The sequence below is a fragment of the Arachis hypogaea genome, chromosome 4, assembly GCF_003086295.3.
Source record: "Arachis hypogaea cultivar Tifrunner chromosome 4, arahy.Tifrunner.gnm2.J5K5, whole genome shotgun sequence".
In the NCBI taxonomy this organism is placed as follows: domain Eukaryota; kingdom Viridiplantae; phylum Streptophyta; class Magnoliopsida; order Fabales; family Fabaceae; genus Arachis; species Arachis hypogaea.
The window spans coordinates 87,867,055-87,892,162 of NC_092039.1; the positions used below are offsets into that span (position 1 = coordinate 87,867,055).

The 25,108-nt window shown below is 39.0% G+C and overlaps 2 non-coding genes across 2 annotated transcripts; one reads left to right on the forward strand and one right to left on the reverse strand.

The window, feature by feature from the left end:
* Positions 1-6,296: 6,296 nt before the first annotated feature.
* LOC112798497 (small nucleolar RNA R71) lies at positions 6,297-6,400 on the reverse strand. Its single transcript, XR_003200107.1, has one exon. It is a non-coding gene; the product is annotated as a small nucleolar RNA R71 (small nucleolar RNA).
* Positions 6,401-14,966: 8,566 nt separating this feature from the next.
* On the forward strand, positions 14,967-15,074 carry LOC112798424 (small nucleolar RNA R71). Its single transcript, XR_003200036.1, has one exon. It is a non-coding gene; the product is annotated as a small nucleolar RNA R71 (small nucleolar RNA).
* Positions 15,075-25,108: the final 10,034 nt, after the last annotated feature.

Genomic DNA, 25,108 nt, shown 5'->3' on the forward strand with positions numbered 1-25,108 from the left:
GGTAGTTAATTAGTTAGTTTTAGTTTAGTTTTCATTTTATTTTTCTATCTTTCCATTATAAGTGTTGGATTATGGATTTTGCTTACCATATATTGCTGCTTATTACTAATTGAATGCTATCTTAGCATAATTGTTTTAAATATTCTTTGTTGGATTCTATCGTTGAGGTTATATTTTGCTACTTGGTTTTGACTTTTTTTATGCTTACCTTTTGAAGAATACCAAATGATGAGATTTGCCTTCGAGCTCGTAACTCTTCTTGAATTACATGATTTGCCACCATGTGGTTTGAGCCTTATTCTTCAATTAGGCAACCTCTTGATGGATGATGTTGTGCATTTACCTTAATGCATTGTATTTCATGATCATATGCATCCATATACTTTAGCTTGAATGCTTTCATGCTTCTTTAATGCTTGTTTTACCTTACAAGTTCACTTAAAGCATCTCAAGCATACTAGAATGAGTAAAGTGCATGCTTCTTTTGTGACATAACTTTTTATGCTAGTGTGGGTTCTAAACCGTGCAATTTAGAATTCACATTCCTTATTTGTCATTAATGTCACACTAATTCACTCACTCATTTCTAGTGATTTACCTCATTCCAACAATGTATGCTTCCTTGCTTTTATATCTTCTCATCTTATGGTGTTATATTTTTGTTTTTTTATGATGAATGCACCACAAGTAAACATGGAAGCAGGACTAAGAACACACAACAATCCGGAGAGTCGCCGTACCCCCTTGCTCATCTCTGAGTGTACCGAGGACGGTGCAAACTTTTAAGTGTGGGGAGGTCGTACGACCGGTCGGCGATTTTGGGTGACAAATTTCTAATCCCAACACTTTTGCATTTCATTCTAGGATTTTAGGATTTTTTTTACTTGCATTTTCTTAGTTTTGCATATATATATACACAATAAGCTTAGTCAAAATAATGAAATTTTTTCAAGATTTCTATCTATAGGGCACCAATTGATTTGAGTGAAAACTTTTCATTAAACTTGCTTGAATTATATATCTTGTGGATCATGTTTTTGAGCTAAGAACACAAGCAAGTGAGTTTTGAGCCTAATGGTGTGGTTACATCTTATAACCACTTATTTTCCTTCTTGTGTGCATTATTCTCTTTCTATGAATGTAATCTTTGATTTGTTTGATTTTTTATGTCCATTATTTTGTGTATTCATGCATTTATATGATTGAGGCCATCATTTCATTAGCTCACTTATCCAAATAGCCAACCTTTTATATTCCTTTGTTAGCCAATTTGAGCCTACGCTTAACCCACTTGTTCTTATTTTAGCACATTACAAGCCTTAAAGTGAAAAACAATAATTGTCCCTTATTTGGATCTTTGATTAGCTTAGGCTAGTGTGTCTAACATTCAAGTGTGGAAATCTTGGGACATTGGGTGAATAAAAGGGTAGTTTTGTATTTTTATTGGAAATATTGGGAATTGGGTACATGCTCATGTATTGATTAAATATATAGACCTTATGCATTGACATTCTTGTATATGAATGAAAGAAAAAGAAAAAAAATAATATGGAAAAAAATATAGAAAAAGAAAGAAAAAGAAGAAAAAGAAAGAAATAAAAAGGGGACAAAATGCCCCAAAGCAAAGTGTAGCTCAATAAAATCTATGCATAAGTATTGTAAAGCAAAAAGAGAATGCATGAGTATGTAAAAAAGTGAAGAATGGGTAGTTAGGATAGCTTTAAAATTGTATAGGATGTCATAGGTTAGGTGGGAAGCTTAAGCTTATCAAAGATTCAAATTTCAAGCTCACTTAACCATATATGCATCATACTTTGACCCTAGCCCCATTACAACCTAAGGAAAAGACCTCATGATAGATGTATGCATGCATGAAATATATGTTAATTGTTAGAAGAAGAAAAAATCTTGGAAAGCATGATTAGGGGAGAATTGAGAGAATCAACCCTAAACACTTGAGCGAATAGAGCGCAAACACATCCGGTGAAGGTTTGATGCTCAATTACATGTTTTCGCCTATGATAATCTCTTCATGCAAGTTTGTAAAAATATTTAATAGCTCAATTCAGTTGTGGTTTGGCATGGTTGTTAATACATTTTGCCCTTGTGCATATATGCTTCTTGGGAATTGATTTATTTTAACTAAGCAATTGCATTCATGTAGATAATTGCATATAGGTAGATTGCATTTAGTTAGTTTCCATTGAATAATTGCCATACCCTTACTTCATTCTTGGTTTAAGCATGAGGACATGCTTGGTTTAAGTGTGGGGAGGTTGATAAACCCCATTTATAGGGTTTATCTTGTGCTTGATTTAGGGGATTTTATAACCTTTTACCCACATTTATCCATTGAAATAGCATGGTTTTATAACTTCTCCTTTAATTGTACTTAAGAGTGAAAACATGCTTTTTAGGACTTAAAATAGCTAAATCTAATTCTCCTTGATTCCATTAGATTCCTTGATATGTATGCTAAGTGATTTCAGATTTAGGAGGCAAAGATTGGACCAAGGGAATGAAGGAAAAGCATGTAAAAATGGAGAACTCATGAAGAAATGAAGGAACCGGAAAGCTGTCAAGCTGACCTCTTCGCACTTAAATGACCATAACTTGAGCTACAGAGGTCCAAATGATGCGGTTTTAGTTGGGTTGGAAAGCTAACATCCGGGGCTTCGAAACAATATAAGATTTGCTATGGTTGAACCGTGCATGGTGACGCGTACGCACATAGTACGCGCATGCGCTGTTGCTGCCACCTGGTTCACTTAAAGCAAAACGTGGCCAGCGAATTCTAAAGCCTTGTGGGCCCAATCCAACTCATTTCTGATGCTATTTAACCCAAGGAGTGAAAGGGGAATCAATATACTTCACAACATTTAGAAGTTAGTTACCATTAGTCATAGTTTAGTTTTAGAAGTAGTTTCTAGAGAGTTAAGCTCTCACTTCTCTCTAGGATTAGGATTAGGATTAGGTTTAGTTCTTAGATCTAGATTTTAATTCATCCTTTTCTACTTCTATCTTCTCAATTCCTTGTTGTTACACTCATTCTTCTTTCATTCTTTTGTTATAATTTCCTTCATGTTGTTCTTGTGTTTTGTTGTAGATCTACTTTTGTTTCTTCTACTCTCTTTCAATTCAATCAAGGTAATTCATAATAAATGTGTTTCTTTTGATTGTTGTTCTTAATTCCTTTCAATAATTGTTGTTAGATTTCATTCTTGTTGTCAATTTACTATGTTTTTCTTTTGTGCCTTCCAAGTGTTTGAGAAAATGCTTGGTTGGATTCTAGAGTAGAGTCTTATGTTCTTGGCTTGGAAAGGTAACTTAGGAACTCTTGAGTTACTAATGTCCAAGTAATTGATGATTTGGATCCATTGACTCTAGTTCTCACTAATTGAATTAGTGGAGAGTTAGGACTTATGGACTAGGATTGATATAGCTCATTTGACTTTCCTTTACTACTAGTTAGAGGAAGATTTAATAAGATTAATCCTTGCCAATTCTCATATTATGGTTAGTGATTAGGATAGAGATCCTTGACCACCAACCATTGCCAAGACCTTTTTAGGCATTAGTTTACTTTCTTGCTATTTATCTGTCATGTTTCTTATTAAAACCCCTCACAACCAATAACAAAACACTTCATTACAATTCCTAGGGAGAACGACCCGAGGTTCCAATACTTCGGTTTATAAATTTTAGGGGTTTGTACTAGTGACAAACAACTTTTTGTATGAAAGGATTGTTGTTTGGTTTAGAAACTATACTTTACAACGAGAATTCATTAGTAAAATTCTAAATCGTCAAAAATCCATTCATCAAGAACCGACAGATGATTAGCCGTGCTGTGACAGATCATTTGGACCATTTTCACTGAAAGGATGGGAAGTAGCCATTGACAACTGTGACGCCGTACATACAGCTTGCCATAGAAAGGAGTAAGAATGATTGGATGAAAGCAATAGGAAAGCAGAGATTCAAAAGGGATAAAGCATCTCCATACACTTATCTGAAATTCCCACCAATGATTTACTTAAGTATCTCTATCTTTATTTTACATTTTATTTATATTTTAAATTATCAAACTCCATAACCATTTATTATCCGCCTAACTGAGATTTACAAGATGACCATAGTTTGCTTCATACCAACAATTTCCGTGGGATCGACCCTTACTCACGTAAGGTATTACTTGGACGCCCCAGTGCACTTGCTGGTTAGTTGTGTGAAGTTGTGACAAATTATGATTCACGTTTGAGAGCTCCAAGTCTATTGGCGCCATTGTTGATGATCACAATTTATGCGCACCAAGTTTTTGGCGCCGTTGCCAAGGATTGTTCGAGTTTGGATAACTAACGGTTCATCTTGTTGCTCAGATTAGGTAATTTTCTTCTTATTTTATTTTCAAAAAGTTTTCAAAAATCGTTCAAACAAATTTTTCTTTGTTTTCGTTTTTCTAGAAAAAATTTCGAAAAAATACAAAAAATTATGAAATCATAAAAAAAATCAAAAAAATATTTTTGTGTTTCTTGTTTGAGTATTGAGTCAATTTTTAAGTTTGGTGTCAATTCCATGTTTTAAAAACTTTTGCATTTTTCGAAAATTCATGCATGTGTTCTTCATAATCTTCAAGTTGTTCTTGATAAGTCTTCTTGTTTGATCTTCATATTTTCTTGTTTTGTGTCTTTTGTTGTTTTTCATATGCATTTTTGCATTCATAGTGTCTAAACATGAAAATTTTCTAAGTTTGGTGTCTTGTGTATTTTTCTTTTCTTGAAAATTTTTCAAAAATAAGTCTTGATGTTCATCTTGATCTTCAAGGTGTTCTTGGTGTTTATCTTGACATTCATAGTGTTCTTGCATGCATCATGTGTTTTGATCCATAATTTTTATGTTTTGGGTCATATTTGGGTTTTTCTCTCTCATCATTAAAAAAATAAAAAATATATCTTTTCCTTATTTCTCTAATAAATTTCGAAATCTTTGGGTTGACTTAGTCAAAAATTTTTAAAATTAGTTGTTTCTTGTTAGTCAAGTCAAGATTTCAATTTTAAAAATCTTATCTTTTCAAAACTTTTTCAAAAATCAAATCTTTTTTCATTTTTCTTTTGTATTTTCGAAAATATTTTTAAAAAAATTTGATTTTCAAAATCTTTTTCTTAATTTTATTTCATAATTTTCAAAAACTTTACTAACAATTAATGTGATTGATTCAAAAATTTGAAGTTTGTTACTTTCTTGTTAAGAAAGGTTCAATCTTTAAATTCTAGAATCATATCTTTTAGTTTCTTGTTAGTCAAGTAATCAATTTTAATTTTAAAAATCAAATCTTTTTCAAAATCAATTTCAAAAATCTTTTCTAACTTCTTATCTTTTCAAAATTGATTTTCAAATCTTTTTCAACTAACTAATTGACTTTTTGTTTGTTTTACTATTTCTTATCTTTTTCAAAATTCTTTTTACTTAACTAATTGTTTCAAATTTTAATTTTAATTTTATTTCTTCTCTTAATTTTCGAAAATCACTAACTTTTTTTCAAAAATAATTTTCGAAATTCTCCCCCTCTCATCTCTTTCTATTTATTTTATTTATTTACTAACACTTCTCTTCATCTAAAACTTTGAACCCTCTCTTCTCCTTTGTGTTCGAATTTTTCTCCTCCTTCTTCTATTCTTTTCTTCTTCTACTCACATAAAGGAATCTCTATACTGTGACATAGAGGATTCCTCTTCCTTTTCTGTTCTCTTCTTTTTCATATGAGCAGGAGCAAGGACAAGGACATTCTTGTTGAAGCAGATCCTGAACCTGAAAGGACTCTAAAGAAGAAGCTAAAAGAAGCTAAAGCACAACAATCCAGAGAAAACCTTACAAAGAATCTCGAAAAAGAAGACATGGCTAAACCCAATAACAATGGTAGAGGTGCAAGGAGGATGCTTGGTGATTATACTACACATACTTCCAATTTTTATAGAAGAAGCATCTCAATCCCTGCCATTGGAGCAAACAATTTGAAGTTAAAGCCTCAACTAATTACTATGATGCAACAGAACTGCAAGTTCCATGGAATTCCATCAGAAGATCCCTATCAGTTTTTAACTGAATTCTTGAAGATCTGTGATACTGTTAAGACTAATGGAGTAGATCCTAAAATCTACAGGCTCATACTTTTCCCCTTTGCTGTAAGAGACAGAGCTAGAACATGGTTAGACTCACAACCTAAAGATAGCCTGAACTCTTGGGAAAAACTGGTCACGACCTTCTTGGCCAAGTTCTTTCCTCCTCAAAGGCTGAGCAAGCTTAGAGTAGATGTTCAAACCTTCAAGCAAAAAGATGGTGAATCCCTCTATGAAGCTTGGGAAAGATACAAGCAGTTGACCAAAAAGTGTCCTTCTGGCATGCTTTCAGAGTGGACCATTTTAGATATATTCTATGATGGTCTATCTGAGCTTTCTAAGATATCACTGGACCATTTTGCAGGTGGATCCATTCACCTAAAGAAAACACCTCTAGAAGCTTAAGAACTCATTGACATGGTTGTAAATAACCAATTCATGTACGACTCTGAGAGGAATCCTGTGAGTAATGGGACGCCTCAGAAAAGGGGAGTTCTTGAAATTGATACTCTGAATGCCATATTAGCTCATAACAAAATGTTGACTCAACAAGTCAACATGATTTCTCAGAGTCTGAATGGATGGCAAAATGCATCCAATAGTACTAAAGAGGCATCTTCTGAAGAAGAAGCTTATGATCCTGAGAACCCTGCAATGGCAGAGGTGAATTAATGGGTGAAGCCTATGGAAACACCTATAATCCCTCATGGAGAAATCATCCAAATTTCTCATGGAAGGATCAACAAAAGCCCCAACAAGGCTTTAATAATGGTGGAAGAAACAGGTTTAGCAATAGCAAGCCTTTTCCATCATCTTCTCAGCAACAGATAGGGAATTCTGAGCAGAGTCCCTCTAGCTTAGCAAACAAAGTCTTTGATCTATCTAAGGCCACTTTAAGTTTCATGAGTGAAACAAGGTCCTCCATTAGAAATTTGGAGGTACAAGTGGGCCAGTTGAGTAAGAAAATTACTGAAATTCCTCCTAGTACTCTCCCAAGCAATACAGAAGAGAATCCAAAAAGAGAGTGCAAGGCCATTGATATAATCAAATGGCCAAATCCAAAGAGGAAGGGGAGAACATGAATCCCAATGAGGAAGACTGGTGTACAAAATTGTGATCATCAACAATGGCGCCAAAAACTTGGTAGCGCTCTCAAACATGAATCACACTTAGTCACAACTCCGCATAACTAACCAGCAAGTGGACTGGGTCGTCCAAGGAATACCTTACGTGAGTAAGGGTCGATCCCACGGAGATTGTGGTATGAAGCAAGCTATGGTCATATTGTAAATCTCAGTTAGGCGGATAGTAAATGTTATGGAGTTTTCAAATAATAAATAAAACAGAAAATAAAGATAGAGTTACTCATGTAATTCAATGGTGGGAATTTCAGATAAGTGTGTGGAGGTGCTTGTCCCTGTTGGATCTCTGCTTTCCTATTGTCTTCCTTCAATCTTTCTTATTCCTTTCCATGGCAAGCTGTATGTAGGGCATCACCATTGTCAATGGCTACATCCCATCTTGTCAGTGAAAAAGGTCCAAATGCTATGTCACAGCACGGCAAATCATCTGTCAGTTCTCGATCATGTTGGAATAGAATCGCTTGATTCTTTTGTGTTTGTCATCATGCCCAACAATCGCGAGTTTGAAGCTCATCACAGTCATTCAATCCCTGAATCCTAATCGGAATACCACAGACAAGGTTTAGACTTTTCGGATTCTCATGAATGCCGCCATCAGTCTAGCTTATACCACGAAGATTCTGATTAAGGAATCCAAGAGATATGCGCCCGGTCTAAGGTAGAACGGAAGTGGTTGTCAGTCACACGTTCATAGGTGAGAATCATGATGAGTGTCACGGATCATCACATTCATCATGTTGAAGTGCAACGAATATCTTAGAATAAGAACAAGTGGAATTGAATAGAAAATAGTAGTAATTGCATTGAAACTTGAGGTACAGTAGAACTCCACACCCTTAATCTATGGTGTGTAGAAATTCCACCGTTAAAAATACATAAGTGATGAAGGTCCAGGCATGGCCGAATGGCCAGCCCCTAAACGTAATCAAAAGATAAAAAAAATACAATCAAAGACGCTGAATTAATAGTAAAAAGTCCTATTTATACTAAACTAGCTACTAAGGTTTACAGAAGTAAGTAATTGATGCAGAAATCCACTTCCGGGGCCCACTTGGTGTGTGCTTGGGCTGAGCTTGAGCTTTACACGTGCAGAGGCTTCTTTTGGAGTTGAACGCCAAGTTGTAACATGTTTTTGGAATTCAACTCTGGTTCGTGACGTGGATCTGGCATTTGACTCCAGAATGCAGCATGAAACTGGAGTTTAGCGCCAGTTTACGTCATCTAATCTCAAATAAAGTATGAACTATTATATATTGCTGGATAGCTCTAGATGTCGACTTTCCAATTCCGTTGAGAGCGTGCCATTTGGAGTTCTGTAGCTCCAGAAAATCCATTTCGAGTGCAGGGAGGTCAGAATCCAACAGCATCAGCAGTTCTTTGTCAGCCTTTTATCAGAGTTTTGCTCAGGTCCCTTGGTGCGCGAAATTGTGAACAATACTTTTTCACAACTCTCATAATCCCCGGTCATGAACCCCAAAAACTTGGTAGCTCAATACCATGGCATTACACAACTTCGCACAACTAACCAGCAAGTGCACTGGGTCGTCCAAGTAATAAACCTTACGCAAGTAAGGGTCGATCCCACGGAGATTGTTAGTATTGAAGCAAGCTATGATCATCTTGTAAATCTTAGTCAGGCAAACTCAAATGTATATGGGTGATGAACGAAAATAACACAAAGGTAAAGATAGAGATACTTATGTAATTCATTGGTAGGAGCTTCAGATAAGCGCATGAAGATGCCTTCCCTTCCGTCTCTCTGCTTTCCTACTGTCTTCATCCAATCCTTCTCATTCCTTTCCATGGCAAGCTTGTGTAGGGTTTCACCGTTGTCAATGGCTACCTCCCATCCTCTCAGTGAAAGCGATTGCATATGCTCTGTCACAGCATAGCGGAATTCATCTGTCGGTTCTCAATCAGGCCGGAATAGAATCCAGTGATTCTTTTGCGTCTGTCACTAACGCCCCGTCTTCAGGAGTTTGAAGCACGTCACAGTCATTCAGTCATTGAATCCTACTCAGAATACCACAGACAAGGTTAGACCTTCCGGATTCTCTTGAATGCTGCCATCAGTTCTCGCCTATACCACGAAGACTCTGATCTCACGGAATGGTTGGCTCGTTTGTCAGACGAGCACTCGGTTGTCAGGCGATCAACCATGCATCGTGCAATCAGGAATCCAAGAGATATTCACTAGAGCCTTGATCGCTTGTAGAGCAAGAGTGGTTGTCAGTCACCTTGTTCATGGGTGAGAATGATGATGAGTGTCACGGATCATCACATTCATCAAGTTGAAGAACGAGTGATATCTTAGAACAAGAACAAGCGGAATTGAATGGAAGAACAATAGTAATTGCATTAATACTCGAGGTACAGCAGAGCTCCACACCTTAATCTATGGTGTGTAGAAACTCCACCGTTGAAAATACATAAGAACAAGAGTGATCATTGGTTTCGGCCCCAGAGAGGGAACCAGAAGAACCAAGATCTGATCTAAGAACTAGATGTCCAAAGATGATAATACAATAGTAAAAGGTCCTACTTATAGGAAACTAGTAGCCTAAGGTGTACAGAAATGAGTAAATGACATAAAAATCCACTTCCGGGCCCACTTGGTGTGTGCTTGGGCTGAGCAATGAAGCATTTTCTTGCAGAGACTCTTCTTGGAGTTAAACGCCAGCTTTAGTGCCAGTTTGGGCGTTTAACTCCCATTTGGGTGCCAGTTCCAGCGTTTAACGCTGGGATTCCTGAGGGTGACTTTGAACGCCGGTTTGGGCCATCAAATCTTGGGCAAAGTATGAACTATCATATATTGCTGGAAAGCCCAGGATGTCTACGTTTCAACGCCGCTGAGAGCGCGCCAATTGGGTTTCTGTAGCTCCAGAAAATATACTTCGAGTGCAGGGAGGTCAGAATCCAACAGCATCTGCAGTCCTTTTTTGGTCTCAGAATCAGATTTTTGCTCAGGTCCCTCAATTTCAGCCAGAAAATACCTGAAATCACAGAAAAACACACAAACTCATAGTAAAGTCCAGAAAAGTGAATTTTAACTAAAAACTAATAAAAATATACTAAAAACTAACTATATCATACCAAAAACATACTAAAAACAATGCCAAAAAGCATACAAATTATCCGCTCATCACAACACCAAACTTAAATTGTTGCTTGTCCTCAAGCAACTGAAAATCAAATAAGATAAAAAGAAGAGAATATGCAATGAATCCCAAAAACATCTATGAAGATCAGTATTAATCAGATGAGCGGGGCTTTTAGCTTTTTGTCTCTGAACAGTTTTGGCATCTCACTCTATCCTTTGAAATTCAGAATGGTTGGCTTCTTTAGGAACTTAGAATCCAGATAGTGTTAATGATTCTCCTAGTAAAGTATGATGATTCTTGAACATAGCTACTTATTGAGTCTTGGCTGTGGCCCAAAGCACTCTGTCTTCCAGTATTACCACCGGATACATACATGCCACAGACACATAATTGGGTGAACCTTTTCAGATTGTGACTCAGCTTTGCTAGAGTCCCCAACTAGAGGTGTCCAGGGTTCTTAAGCACACTCTTATTTGCCTTGGATCACAACTCTTATTTCTCTATTTTTTTCCATTTTTTTTTGAATTAAAAATGCTTTTTCTTGCTTTAAGAATCATTGTTTATGATTTTTCAGATCCTCAGTAACATGTCTCCTTTTTCATCATTCTTTCAAGAGCCAACATTCATGAACCACAAATTCAAGATACATATGCACTGTTTAAGCATAAATTCAGAGAACAAAAATATTGCCACCACATCAAAATAATTAAACTGTTATAAAATTCAAAATTCATGCAATTCTTTCCTTTATCAATTAAGCACATTTTTATTTAAGAAAGGTGGTGGATTCATAGGACATTCATAACTTTAAGGCATAGACACTAAGACACTAATGATCACAAGACACAAACATGGATAAACATAAGCATAAAATTCGAAAAACAGAAGAACAAAGAACAAGAAAATCAAAGAACGGGTCCATCTTAGTGATGGCGGCTCTTTCTTCCTCTTGAAGATCCTATGGAGTGCTTGAGCTCCTCAATGTCTCTTCCTTGTCTTTGTTGCTCCTCCCTCATGATTCTTTGATCTTCTCTAATCTCATGAAGGATGATGGAGTGTTCTTGATGCTCCACCCTTAGTTGTCCCATGTTGGAACTCAATTCTCCTAGGGAGGTGTTTAGTTGCTCCCAATAGTTTTGTGGAGGAAAGTGCATCCCTTGAGGAATCTCAGGGATCTCATGATGAGTGGGGTCTCTTGTGTGCTCCATCCTCTTCTTAGTGATGGGCTTGTCCTCCTCAATAGGGGTGTCTCCATCTATGTCAACTCCAACTGAATAACAGAGGTGACAAATGAGATGAGGAAAGGCTAACCTTGCCAAGGTAGAGGACTTGTCCGCCACCTTATAGAGTTCTTGGGCTATGACCTCATGAACCTCTATTTCTTCTCCAATCATGATGCTATGGATCATGATAGCCCGGTCTATGGTAACTTCGGACCGGTTGCTAGTGGGAATGATTGAGCGTTGTATGAACTCTAACCATCCTCTAGCCACGGGCTTGAGGTCATGCCTTCTTAATTAAACCGGCTTTCCTCTTGAATCTCTCTTCCATTGGGCGCCCTCTTCACATATGACTGTGAGGACTTGGTCCAACCTTTGATCAAAGTTGACCCTTCTAGTGTAAGGATGTTCATCTCCTTGCATCATAGGCAAGTTGAACGCCACCCTCACACTTTCCGGACTAAAATCCAAGTATTTCCCCCGAACCATAGTAAGATAATTCTTTGGATTCGGGTTCACACTTTGGTCATGGTTCTTGGTGATCCATGCATTGGCATAGAACTCTTGAACCATCAAGATTCCGACTTGTCGAATGGGGTTGGTAAGAACTTCCCAACCTCTTCTTCGGATCTCATGTCGGATCTCCGGATATTCACCCTTTTTGAGTGAAAAAGGGACCTCGGGGATCACCTTCTTCAAGGCCACAACTTCATAGAAGTGGTCTTGATGCACCCTTGAGATGAATCTCTCCATCTCCCATGACTCGGAAGTGGAAGCTTTTGCCTTCCCTTTCCTCTTTCTAGAGGTTTCTCCGGCCTTGGATGCCATAAATGGTTATGGAAAAACAAAAAGCAATGCTTTTACCACACCAAACTTAAAATGTTTGCTCGTCCTCGAGCAAAAGAAGAAAGAAGAGAGTAGAAGAAGAAGAAATGAAGGAGATGGAGAGGGCTTTATGTTCGGCCAAAAGGGAGAAGAAGTAGTGTTTAAGGTGTGTGAAAATGAAGGAGTGAAGGAGGGTTTATATAGGAGAGGGGGAGAAAGATGTTCGGCCTTTTGAGGGTGGGTTTGGGTGGGAAAGTGGTTTGAATTTGAATGGTGAGGTAGGTGGGGTTTTGTGAAGGATGGATGTGAGTGGTGAAGAGAAAGATGGGATTTGATAGGTGAGGGGTTTTTGGGGAAGAGGTGTTGAGGTGATTGGTGAAGAAGAGAGAGAGTGGTAGGGTAGGTGGGGATCCTGTGGGGTCCACAGATCCTTAGGTGTCAAGGAAAAGTCATCCCTGCACCAAATGGCACTCAAAAACACGTTTTGAGCCATTTCTGGAGTTAAACGCCGGGCTGGTGCCCATTTCTGGCGTTTAACGCCAGCATCTTGCCCCTTTCTGGCGTTTAACGCCAGTCTGGTGCCCCTTTCTGGCGTTAAACGCCCAGAATGGTGCCAGACTGGGCGTTAAACGCCCACCAGCTAACCTCACTGGCGTTTAAACGCCAGTGGGTGCGTCCTCCAGGGTGTGCTATTTTTCTTCCTGTTTTTCATTCTGTTTTTGCTTTTTTCATTGTTTTTGTGACTTCTTATGATCATCAACCTACAAAAAAGAGAAAATAACAAAAGAAAATAGTTAATTATAAAACATTTGGTTGCCTCCCAACAAGCGCTTCTTTACTGTCATTAGCTTGACAGAGGACTCTCATGGAGCCTCACAGATACTCAGAACCGTGTTGGAACCTCCCAACACCAAACTTAGAGTTTGAATGTGGGGGTTCAACACCAAACTTAGAGTTTGGTTGTGGCCTCCCAACACCAAACTTAGAGTTTGACTGTGGGGGCTCTGTTTGGCTCTGTTTTGAGAGAAGCTCTTCATGCTTCCTCTCCATGATGACAGAGGGATATCCTTGGGCCTTAAACACCAAGGATTCTTCATTCACTTGAATGATCAACTCTCCTCTATCAACATCAATCACAGCCTTTGCTGTGGCTAGGAAGGGTCTGCCAAGGATGATGGATTCATCCATGCACTTCCCAGTCTCTAGGACTATGAAATCAGTAGGGATGTAATGGTCTTCAACTTTAACCAGAACATCCTCTACAAGTCCATAGGCTTGTTTTCTTGAGTTGTCTGCCATCTCTAGTGAGATTTTTGCAGCTTGCACCTCAAAGATCCCTAACTTCTCCATTACAGAGAGGGGCATGAGGTTTACACTTGACCCTAAGTCACACAAGGCCTTCTTGAAGGTCATGGTGCCTATGGTACAAGGTATAGAAAACTTCCCAGGATCTTGCCTCTTTTGAGGCAGTGTCTGCCTAGACAAGTCATCCAGTTCCTTGGTGAGCAAAGGGGGTTCATCCTCCCAAGTCTCATTTCCAAATAACTTGTCATTTAGCTTCATGATTGCTCCAAGGTATTTAGCAACTTGCTCTTCAGTGACATACTCATCCTCTTCAGAGGAAGAATACTCATCAGAGCTCATGAATGGCAGAAGTAAGTCTAATGGAATCTCTATGGTCTCATTTTGAGCCTCAGATTCCCATGGTTCCTCATTGGGGAACTCACTGGAAGCCAGTGGACGTCCAGTGAGGTCTTCCTCAGTGGCGTTCACTGCCTCTTCTTCCTCCCAGAATTCGGCCATGTTGATGGCCTTGCACTCTCCTTTTGGATTCTCTTCAGTATTGCTTGGAAGAGTACTTGGAGGGAGGTCAGTAATTTTCTTGCTCAGCTGACCTACTTGTCCTTCCAAATTTCTGATAGAGGACCTTGTTTCAGTCATGAAACTTTGAGTGGTTTTGATCAGATCAGAGACCATGGTAGCTAAGTCAGAGGTATTCTGCTTAGAGCTCTCTGTCTGTTGCTGAGAAGATGATGGAAAAGGTTTGCTATTGCTAAACCTGTTTCTTCCACCATTATTGTTATTGAAACCTTGTTGAGGTCTCTGTTGATCATTCCATGAAAGATTTGGATGATTCCTCCATGAAGGATTATAGGTGTTTCCATAGGGTTCTCCCATGTAATTCACCTCTTCCATTGAAGGGTTCTCAGGATCATAAGCTTCTTCCTCAGATGAAGCTTCCTTAGTACTGCTTGGTGCATTTTGCATTCCAGACAGACTTTGAGAAATCATATTGACTTGTTGAGTCAATATTTTGTTCTGAGCCAATATGGCATTCAGAGTGTCAATCTCAATAACACCTTTCTTCTGACTAGTCCCATTGTTCACAGGATTTCTTTCAGAAGTGTACATGAATTGGTTATTTGCAACCATTTCAATCAGTTCTTGAGCCTCAGTAGGCGTCTTCTTCAGATGAAGAGATCCTCCAGAAGAGCTATCCAAAGACATCTTGGACAGTTCAGAGAGACCATCATAGAAAATACCTATGATGCTCCATTCAGAAAGCATATCAGATGGACACTTTCTGATTAATTGTTTGTATCTTTCCCAAGCTTCATAGAGGGATTCTCCTTCCTTCTGTCTGAAGGTTTGGAATTCCACTCTAAGCTTACTCAATTTTTGAGGTGGAAAGAACTTTGCCAAGAAGGCATTGACTAGCTTTTCCCAAGAGTCCAGGCTTTCTTTAGGTTGAGAATCCAACCATGTTCTAGCTTTGTCTCTTACAGCAAAAGGGAATAGCATAAGTCTGTAGACCTCAGGGTCAACCCCATTAGTCTTGACAGTGTCACAGATTTGCAAGAATTCAGCTAAAAACTGATGAGGATCTTTCAATGGAAGTCCATGGAACTTGCAATTCTGTTGCATTAGAGAAACTAATTGAGGCTTAAGCTCAAAGTTGTTTGCTCCAATAGCAGGGATAGAGATGCTTCTCCCATAAAAATCGGGAGTAGGTGCAGTAAAGTCACCCAGCACCTTCCTTGCATTGTTGGCATTATTGTTGTTTTCGGCTGCCATGTGTTCTTCTTCTTTGAAGAATTCGGTCAGGTGCTCTAAAGAGAGTTGTGCTTTGGCTTCTCTGAGCTTTCTCTTCAAGGTCCTTTCAGGTTCAGGGTCAGCCTCAACAAGAATGCCTTTGTCTTTGCTCCTGCTCATAAGAAAGAGAAGAGAACAAGAAAATGTGGAATCCTCTATGTCACAGTATAGAGATTCCTTGAAGTGTCAGAGGAAAAGAAGAGTAGAAGACAGAGGTAGAAAATTCGAACTTATCAAAGGAGATGGAGTTCGAATTTTTCATTAAGGGGTAGTGTTAGTCCATAAATAGAAGGATGTGAGAAGGAGGGAAATAATTTTCGAAAATTAAGTGAAAAATTTTGAAAACATTTTTGAAAAACATTACTTAATTTTCGAAAATGAAAATGGAAAAGAAATCAAGTGATTTTTGAAAAAGATTTTGAAATTAGAAATCAAAAAGATTTGATTGAAAACTATTTTGAAAAAGATGTGGTTAAGAAGATATGATTGATTAAAAAAAATGTGATTGAGAAGATATGATTTGAAAAACATTTTAAAAAGATTTGATTTGAAAATAAAAGACTTGACTATCAAGAAAAGATATGATTCAAACATTAAACCTTTCTCAACAGAAAAGGCAACATACTTGAAATGTTGAATCAAATCATTAATTGATAGTAAGTATTTTTAAAAATGGAAAGAAATTGATTTTGAAAAAGATTTGATTGAAAAATTGATTTGAAAAAGATTTGATTTTGAAAAGATTTTGAAAACTTAAAAAAAAATTGATTTGAAAACAAAATCTTTCCTTCTAGCCATCCTGGCGTTAAACGCCCAGAATGGTGCACATTCTGGCGTTTAACGCCCAAAATGCTACCCTTTTGGGCGTTAAACGCCCAACCAGGTATCCTTGCTGGCGTTTAAACACCAGTCTGTCCTTCTTCACTGGGCGTTTTGAACGCCCAGCTTTTTCTGTGCAATTCCTCTGCTGTATGTTCTGAATCTTCAATTCTCTGTATTATTGACTTGAGAAGACACAAATTAAAAATATTTTTGGATTTTTAATAATAAGGAAAAATCAAAATGCAACAAGAATCAAATAACAATGCATGCAAGACACCAAACTTAGCAGTTTGTATACTATTGACATTAACAAAATGAAAATGCAAATGAGACACACAAGACACTCAAATCAATAGAATTCAAAGATTAGAGCAAGTAAATCATCAAGAACATCTTGAAGATCACCAAGATACATGAATGAATGCATGCAATTGACACCAAACTTAAGATGAAACACTAGACTCAAACAAGAAATTTTTGGATTTTATGATTTTGTAAATTTTTTTGTGTTTTTCGAAAATTAAGTGGAGAAAGATATCAAAATTCTTAATGAGAATTCCAGGAATCAGTGCAATGCTAGTCTAAGACTCCGGTCCAGGAATTAGACATGGCTTCACAGCCAGCCAAGCTTTCAAAGAAAGCTTCGGTCCAAAACACTAGACATGGCCAAAGGCCAGCCAAGCCTTAGCAGATCACTGCTCCAAAAGCAAGATTGATGAAAATCAACAAGCTCTTGTGGTGATAAGTTGAAACCTCGGTCCAATGAAATTAGACATGGCCTCTCAGCCAGCCAGATTTCAACAAATCATCATGAAACTCTAGAATTCATCTTCAAGAATTTCGAAAAAATAAATACCTAATCTAAGCAACAAGATGAACCGTCAGTTGTCCAAACTGAACAATCCCCGGCAACGGCGCCAAAAACTTGGTGCACGAAATTGTGAACAATACTTTTTCACAACTCTCATAATCCCCGGTCATGAACCCCAAAAACTTGGTAGCTCAATACCATGGCATTACACAACTTCGCACAACTAACCAGCAAGTGCACTGGGTCGTCCAAGTAATAAACCTTACGCAAGTAAGGGTCGATCCCACGGAGATTGTTAGTATTGAAGCAAGCTATGGTCATCTTGTAAATCTTAGTCAGGCAAACTCAAATGTATATGGGTGATGAACGAAAATAACACAAAGGTAAAGATAGAGATACTTATGTAATTCATTGGTAGGAGCTTCAGATAAGCGCATGAAGATGCCTTCCCTTTCGTCTCTCTGCTTTCCTACTGTCTTCATCCAATCCTTCTCATTCCTTTCCATGGCAAGCTTGTGTAGGGTTTCACCGTTGTCAATGGCTACCTCCCATCCTCTCAGTGAAAGTGATTGCATATGCTCTGTCACAGCATAGCGGAATTCATCTGTCGGTTCTCAATCAGGCCGGAATAGAATCCAGTGATTCTTTTGCGTCTGTCACTAACGCCCGCCTTCAGGAGTTTGAAGCACGTCACAGTCATTCAGTCATTGAATCCTACTCAGAATACCACAAACAAGGTTAGACCTTCCGGATTCTCTTGAATGCTGCCATCAGTTCTCGCCTATACCACGAAGACTCTGATCTCACGGAATGGTTGGCTCGTTTGTCAGATGAGCACTTGGTTGTCAGGCGATCAACCATGCATCGTGCAATCAGGAATCCAAGAGATATTCACTAGAGCCTTGATCGCTTGTAGAGCAAGAGTGGTTGTCAGTCACCTTGTTCATGGGTGAGAATGATGATGAGTGTCACGGATCATCACATTCATCAAGTTGAAGAACGAGTGATATCTTAGAACAAGAACAAGCAGAATTGAATGGAAGAACAATAGTAATTGCATTAATACTCGAGGTACAGCAGAGCTCCACACCTTAATCTATGGTGTGTAGAAACTCCACCGTTGAAAATACATAAGAACAAGAGTGATCATTGGTTTCGGCCCCAGAGAGGGAACCAGAAGAACCAAGATCTGATCTAAGAACTAGATGTCCAAAGATGATAATACAATAGTAAAAGGTCCTACTTATAGGAAACTAGTAGCCTAAGGTGTACAGAAATGAGTAAATGACATAAAAATCCACTTCCGGGCCCACTTGGTGTGTGCTTGGGCTGAGCAATGAAGCATTTTCGTGCAGAGACTCTTGTTGGAGTTAAACGCCAGCTTTAGTGCCAGTTTGGGCGTTTAACTCCCATTTGGGTGCCAGTTCCAGCGTTTAACGCTGGGATTCCTGAGGGTGACTTTGAACGCCGGTTTGGGCCATCAAATCTTGGGCAAAGTCTGGACTATCATATATTGCTGGAAAGCCCAGGATGTCTACTTTCCAACGCCGCTGAGAGCGCGCCAATTGGGTTTCTGTAGCTCCAGAAAATCCACTTCGAGTGCAGGGAGGTCAGAATCCAACAGCATCTGCAGTCCTTTTTTGGTCTCAGAATCAGATTTTTGCTCAGGTCCCTCAATTTCAGCCAGAAAATACCTGAAATCACAAAAAAACACACAAACTCATAGTAAAGTCCAGAAAAGTAAATTTTAACTAAAAACTAATAAAAATATACTAAAAACTAACTATATCATACCAAAAACATACTAAAAACAATGCCAAAAAGCATACAAATTATCCGCTCATCATCCCTCAATTTCAGCCAAAAATTACCTGAAATCACAGAAAAACACGCAAACTCATAGTAAAGTCCAGAAATGTGAATTTAGCATAAAAACTAATGAAAACATCCCTAAAAGTAGCTAGATCTTACTAAAAACTACCTAAAAACAATGCCAAAAAGCATATAAATTATCCGCTCATCAAAGACCTCATGGGACATCCTCCAGACAGAAAGGAGTTCCCTATTGAGGACCTAAAGGAATCTGAGGCTCATAAAGAGACCATAGAGATTCTATTAAACTTCCTTCTACCAATCATGAGCTCTGAGAACTATTCTTCCTCTGAAGAGGATGAAGATGTAACTGAAGAGCAAGTTGCTCAATATCTAGGAGCCATCATGAAGCTGAATGACAAGTTGTTTGGTAATGAGACTTGGGAAGATGAACCTCCCTTGCTCATTAGTGAACTAAATACATGGGTTCAGCAAAACTTTACCTCAAAAGAAACAAGATCCTGGTAATTTCTTAATACCTTGTACCATAGGCACCATGACCTTTGAGAAGGCTCTGTGTGACCTGGGGTCAGGTATAAATCTTATGCCACTCTATGTAATGGAGAAACTGGGGATCTTTGAGGTACAAGCTGCAAGAATCTCATTAGAGATGGCAGACAAGTCAATAAAACAAGCTTATGGATTGGTAGAGGACGTGTTAGTGAAGGTTAAAGGCCTTTACAACCCTGTTGATTTCATAATCTTAGACACTGGGAAGGGTGAGGATGAATGTATCATCCTTGAAAGACCCTTCCTAGCCACAGCAGGAGCTGTGATTGATGTTGACAGAGGTGAACTAATCCTTCAATTGAATGGAGACTACCTTGTGTTTAAAGCACAAGGTTATTCTTCTGTAAACATGGAAAAAAGGAACGATAAGCTTCTCTCAATACAGAGTCAAACAAAGCCCCCACAATCAAACTCTAAGTTTGGTGTTGGGAGGCCACAACCAAACTCTAAGTTTGGTGTTGAATCCCCACATTGAAACTCTAAGTTTGGTGTTGGGAGGTCCCAACAATGCTTTGATGATCTGTGAAGCTCCATGAGAGCTCACTATCAAGCTATTGACATTAAAGAAGCGCTTATTGGGAGGAAACCCAATTTTTATTTATCTATATTTCTATTATTCTTTTATATTTTATTAGGTTTATGATCATGTGGTGTCACAAAATAATTGCAAAAATTAAAAACAGAATCAAAAACAGCAGAAGAAATAGCACACCCTGGAGGAAGAGCTTACTGGCGTTTAAACGCCAGTAAGGAATATTTGGCTGGCATTTAACGCCAGAATAGAGCATGAAGCTGGCGTTAAATGCCAGAAACAAGCAGCAGTCTGGCATTTAAATGCCAGGATGGCACCCTGAGGAAGACTGGCGTTAAACGCTAGAAACAAGCATGGAAGTGCCATTCAATGCTAGAAACATGCTGCAGATTGGCGTTGAACGCCCAAAACAAGCATGGAAGTGGCGTTTAATGCCAGAAACATGCTGCAGTCTGGTGTTAAATGCCAGGATTGCATAAAAAGGGCATTATACACATCTAAAGGGTGCAGGGATGAAAAATCCTTGACACCTCAGGATCTGTGGACCCCACAGGATCCCCACATACCTTCTCCCTCTCTCTCACATATGTTCGTAACACTCTTCCCCAAACATCATTCACCAATCACCTCAATCACTCTTTCACATCACCTCTCACCACTCACATCCATCCTCTCTTCCCCATAAACCTCACCTCCCTTCAAATTCAAAATTTCTTTCCCACCCGAAGCCACCCTAAATGACCGAACCCATACCCCTCTCCCTCCACTATATAAACCCTTCCATCCTTCTTCATTTTCACACAACACTACCCTCTCTTCTCCCCTTGGCTAGGGGTGGCAAACGGGCCTAAACCCGTCGGGCCGGCCCGCATAACCCGCCAAAAAAGGCGGGCTGGGCTAGAAAATCGGGACCGCCAAATAGCAAAAGCCCGCTTAACCCGCACCGCCTAAACCGCGGGTTTTGGCGGGCTTTGGCGGGGCGGGGCGGGCTTCCCCGCCGGGCTAAGGTTTTTTTAGTGAAGGGGTATTTTTGTAATTTTTTTCCTAAAACCTAACTTTCCCCAACCTAACTTACAAGAGTATGAAGATAAAAATTGAGTGTTTTGAATTATGTTTATGTTATTTTGGAGACAATATTTATAATTATGTTTTGGATTATGTTTATTTATCTTTGGAGAGAATATTTATACTTATATTTTGAATGAAAATTTGGTTTATAATTATATTTATTAGATATTTATAATTACAAAGACTTTAATGTTTGTGAATATAAAAAATATAATTTTTTATGCCATTAGAAATTATAAATTTATTAATATGGTTGTGAAATTATATATATTATTTAGTAGTTAATAGTAAAAAAAAAAAAGGAGCTTTGGCGGGCTTAGCCCGCCAGCCCGCCAGCCCGCAGTTAGGCGGGGCGGGCTAGGATTCTAGGACCGCCTAATTAGGCGGGGCGGGGCGGGCCAGCCCGCCAAAGGGCGGGCTTTTGGCGGGACGGGGCGGGGCGGGGCGGGCTTCCCCGCTTGCCACCCCTACCCTTGGCCAAAACCTACACCACTCTCCCTCTCCTCCATCTCTTCTTCTTCTTCTTCATCTATTCTTTCTTCTTTTGCTCGAGGACGAGCAACATTCTAAGTTTGGTGGTGGACGAAATTGTGATCACTACAACTTCGCACAACTAACCAGCAAGTGTACTGGGTCGTCCAAGTAATAAACCTTACGCGAGTAAGGGTCGATCCCACAGAGATTGTTGGTATGAAGCAAGCTATGGTCACCTTGTAAATCTTAGTCAGGCAAACTCAAATGGTTATGAATGATGAATAAAACATAAAGATAAAGATAGAGATACTTATGTAATTCATTGGTGGGAATTTCAGATAAGCGTATGAAGATGCTTGTCCCTTCCGTCTCTCTGCTTTCCTACTGTCTTCATCCAATCCTTCTTACTCCTTTCCATGGCAAGCTGTATGCAAGGGTTTCACCGTTGTCAGTGGCTACCTCCCATCCTCTCAGTGGAAATGTTCAACGCACCCTATCACGGCACATCTATCCATCTGTCGGTTCTCAATCAGGCCGGAATAGAATCCAGTGATTCTTTTGCGTCTGTCACTAACGCCCCGCCCTCAGGAGTTTGAAGCTCGTCACAGTCATTCAATCATTGAATCCTACTCAGAATACCACAGACAAGGTTTAGACCTTCCGGATTCTCTTGAATGCCGCCATCAGTTCTAGCTTATACCACGAAGACTCTGATCTCACGGAATGGCTGGCTCGGTTGTCAGGCGAGCGCTCGGTTGTCAGGCGATCAACCATGCGTCGTGTATCAGGAATCCAAGAGATATCCACCCAATCTAAGGTAGAACGGAGGTGGTTGTCAAGCACACGTTCATAGGTGAGAATGATGATGAGTGTCACGGATCATCACATTCATCAAGTTGAAGAACAGGTGATATCTTAGAACAAGAACAAGCAGAATTGAATAGAAGAACAATAGTAATTGCATTAATACTCGAGGTACAGCAGAGCTCCACACCTTAATCTATGGTGTGTAGAAACTCCACCATTGAAAATACATAAGAACAAGGTCTAGGCATGGCCGAATTACCAGCCTCCCAAAGTGATCAAAAGATCTAAAGATCAAAAGATTCCAAAGATCAAAAGATGAAAATACAATAGTAAAATGTCCTATATATAGAGAACTAGTAGCCTAGGGTTTACAGAGATGAGTAAATGACATAAAAATCCACTTCCGGGCCCACTTGGTGTGTACTTGGGCTTAGCATTGAAGCATTTTCGTGTAGAGACTCTTCTTGGAGTTAAACGCCAGCTTTGGTGCCAGTTTGGGCGTTTAACTCCCATTCTTGTGCCAGTTCCGGCGTTTAACGCTGGAAATCCTGAGGGTGACTTTGAACGCCGGTTTGGGCCATCAAATCTTGGGCAAAGTATGGACTATCATATATTTCTGGAAAGCCCAGGATGTCTACTTTCCAACGCAGTTGAGAGCGCGCCAATTGGGTCTCTGTAGCTCCAGAAAATCTACTTCGAGTGCAGGGAGGTCAGAATCCAACAGCATCTGCAGTCCTTTTTAGTCTCTGAATCAGATTTTTGCTCAGGTCCCTCAATTTCAGCCAGAAAATACCTGAAATCACAGAAAAACACACAAACTCATAGCAAAGTCCAGAAAAGTGAATTTTAAATAAAGACTAATAAAAATATATTAAAAACTAACTAGATCATACTAAAAACATACTAAAAACAATGCCAAAAAGCGTACAAATTATCCGCTCATCACAACACCAAACTTAAATTGTTGCTTGTCCCCAAGAAACTGAAAATCAAATAAGATAAAAAGAAGAGAATATACTATAGACTCCAAATTATCAATGAAACTTAGCTCCAATTAGATGAGCGGGACTAGTAGCTTTTTGCCTCTGAACAGTTTTGGCATCTCACTTTATCCTTTGAAATTCAGAATGATTGGCTTCTTTAGGAACTCAGAATTCAGATAGTGTTATTGATTCTCCTAGTTAAGTATGATGATTCTTGAACACAACTACTTATTAAGTCTTGGCCATGGCCCAAAGCACTCTGTCTTCCAGTATTACCACCGGATAGATACATGCCACAAACACATAATTGGGTGAACCTTTTCAGATTGTGACTCAGCTTTGCTAGAGTCCCCAATTTGAGATGTCCAGGGTTCTTAAGCACACTCTTTTTGCCTTGGATCACAACTTTATTTCTTTCTTTTTCTTCCTTTTTTTTTCGATTTTTTTTTTGAATTCACTGCTTTTTCTTGCTTCAAGAATCATTTTTATGATTTTTCAGATCCTCAGTAACATGTCTCCTTTTTCATCATTCTTTCAAGAGCCAACAATTTTAACATTCATGAACAACAAATTCAAAAGACATATGCACTGTTCAAGCATACATTCAGAAAACAAAAAGTATTGTCACCACATCAAACTAATTAAGCTAGTTTTAAGGATGAATTCGAAATCCTGTACTTCTTGTTCTTTTGTAATAAAAACAGTTTTCATTTAAGAAAGGTGATGGATTCATAGGACATTCATAACTTTAAGGCATAGACACTAAGACACTAATGATCACAAGACACAAATATAGATAAACATAAGCATAAATTTTCGAAAAACAGAAAAATAAAGAACAAGGAAATTAAAGAACGGGTCCACCTTAGTGATGGCGGCTTGTTCTTCCTTTTGAAGATCCTATGGAGTGCTTGAGCTCCTCAATGTCTCTTCCTTGTCTTTGTTGCTCCTCTTTTAGTTGTCCCATGTTGGAACTCAATTCTCCTAGGGAGGTGTTTAGTTGCTCCCAATAGTTTTGTGGAGGAAGGTGCATCCCTTGAGGCATCTCAGGGATTTGATGATGAGAGGGGTCTCTTGTTTGCTCCATCCTCTTCTTAGTGATGGGCTTGTCCTCATCAATGGGGATGTCTCCCTCTATGTCAACTCCAACTGAATAACAGAGGTGACAAATGAGATGAGGAAAGGCTAACCTTGCCAAGGTAGAGGACTTGTCCGCCACCTTATAAAGTTCTTGGGATATCACCTCATGAACTTCTATTTCTTCTCCAATCATGATGCTATGAATCATGATAGCCCGGTCTATAGTAACTTCGGACCGGTTGCTAGTGGGAATGATTGAGCGTTGGATAAACTCCAACCATCCCCTAGCCACGGGCTTGAGGTCATGCCTTCTCAATTGAACCGACTTTCCTCTTGAATCTCTCTTCCATTGGGCGCCCTCTTCACAAATATCTATGCGGACTTGGTCCAACCTTTGATCAAAGTTGACCCTTCTAGTGTAAGGGTGTTCATCTCCTTGCATCATGGAAAAGTTGAATGCCAACCTTACATTTTCCGGACTAAAATCCAAGTATTTCCCCTGAACCATAGTGAGCCAATTCTTTGGATCCGGGTTCACACTTTGATCATGGTTCTTGGTGATCCATGCATTGGCATAGAACTCTTGAACCATTAAGATTCCGACTTGTTGAATGGGGTTGGTAAGAACTTCCCAACCTCTTCTTCGGATCTC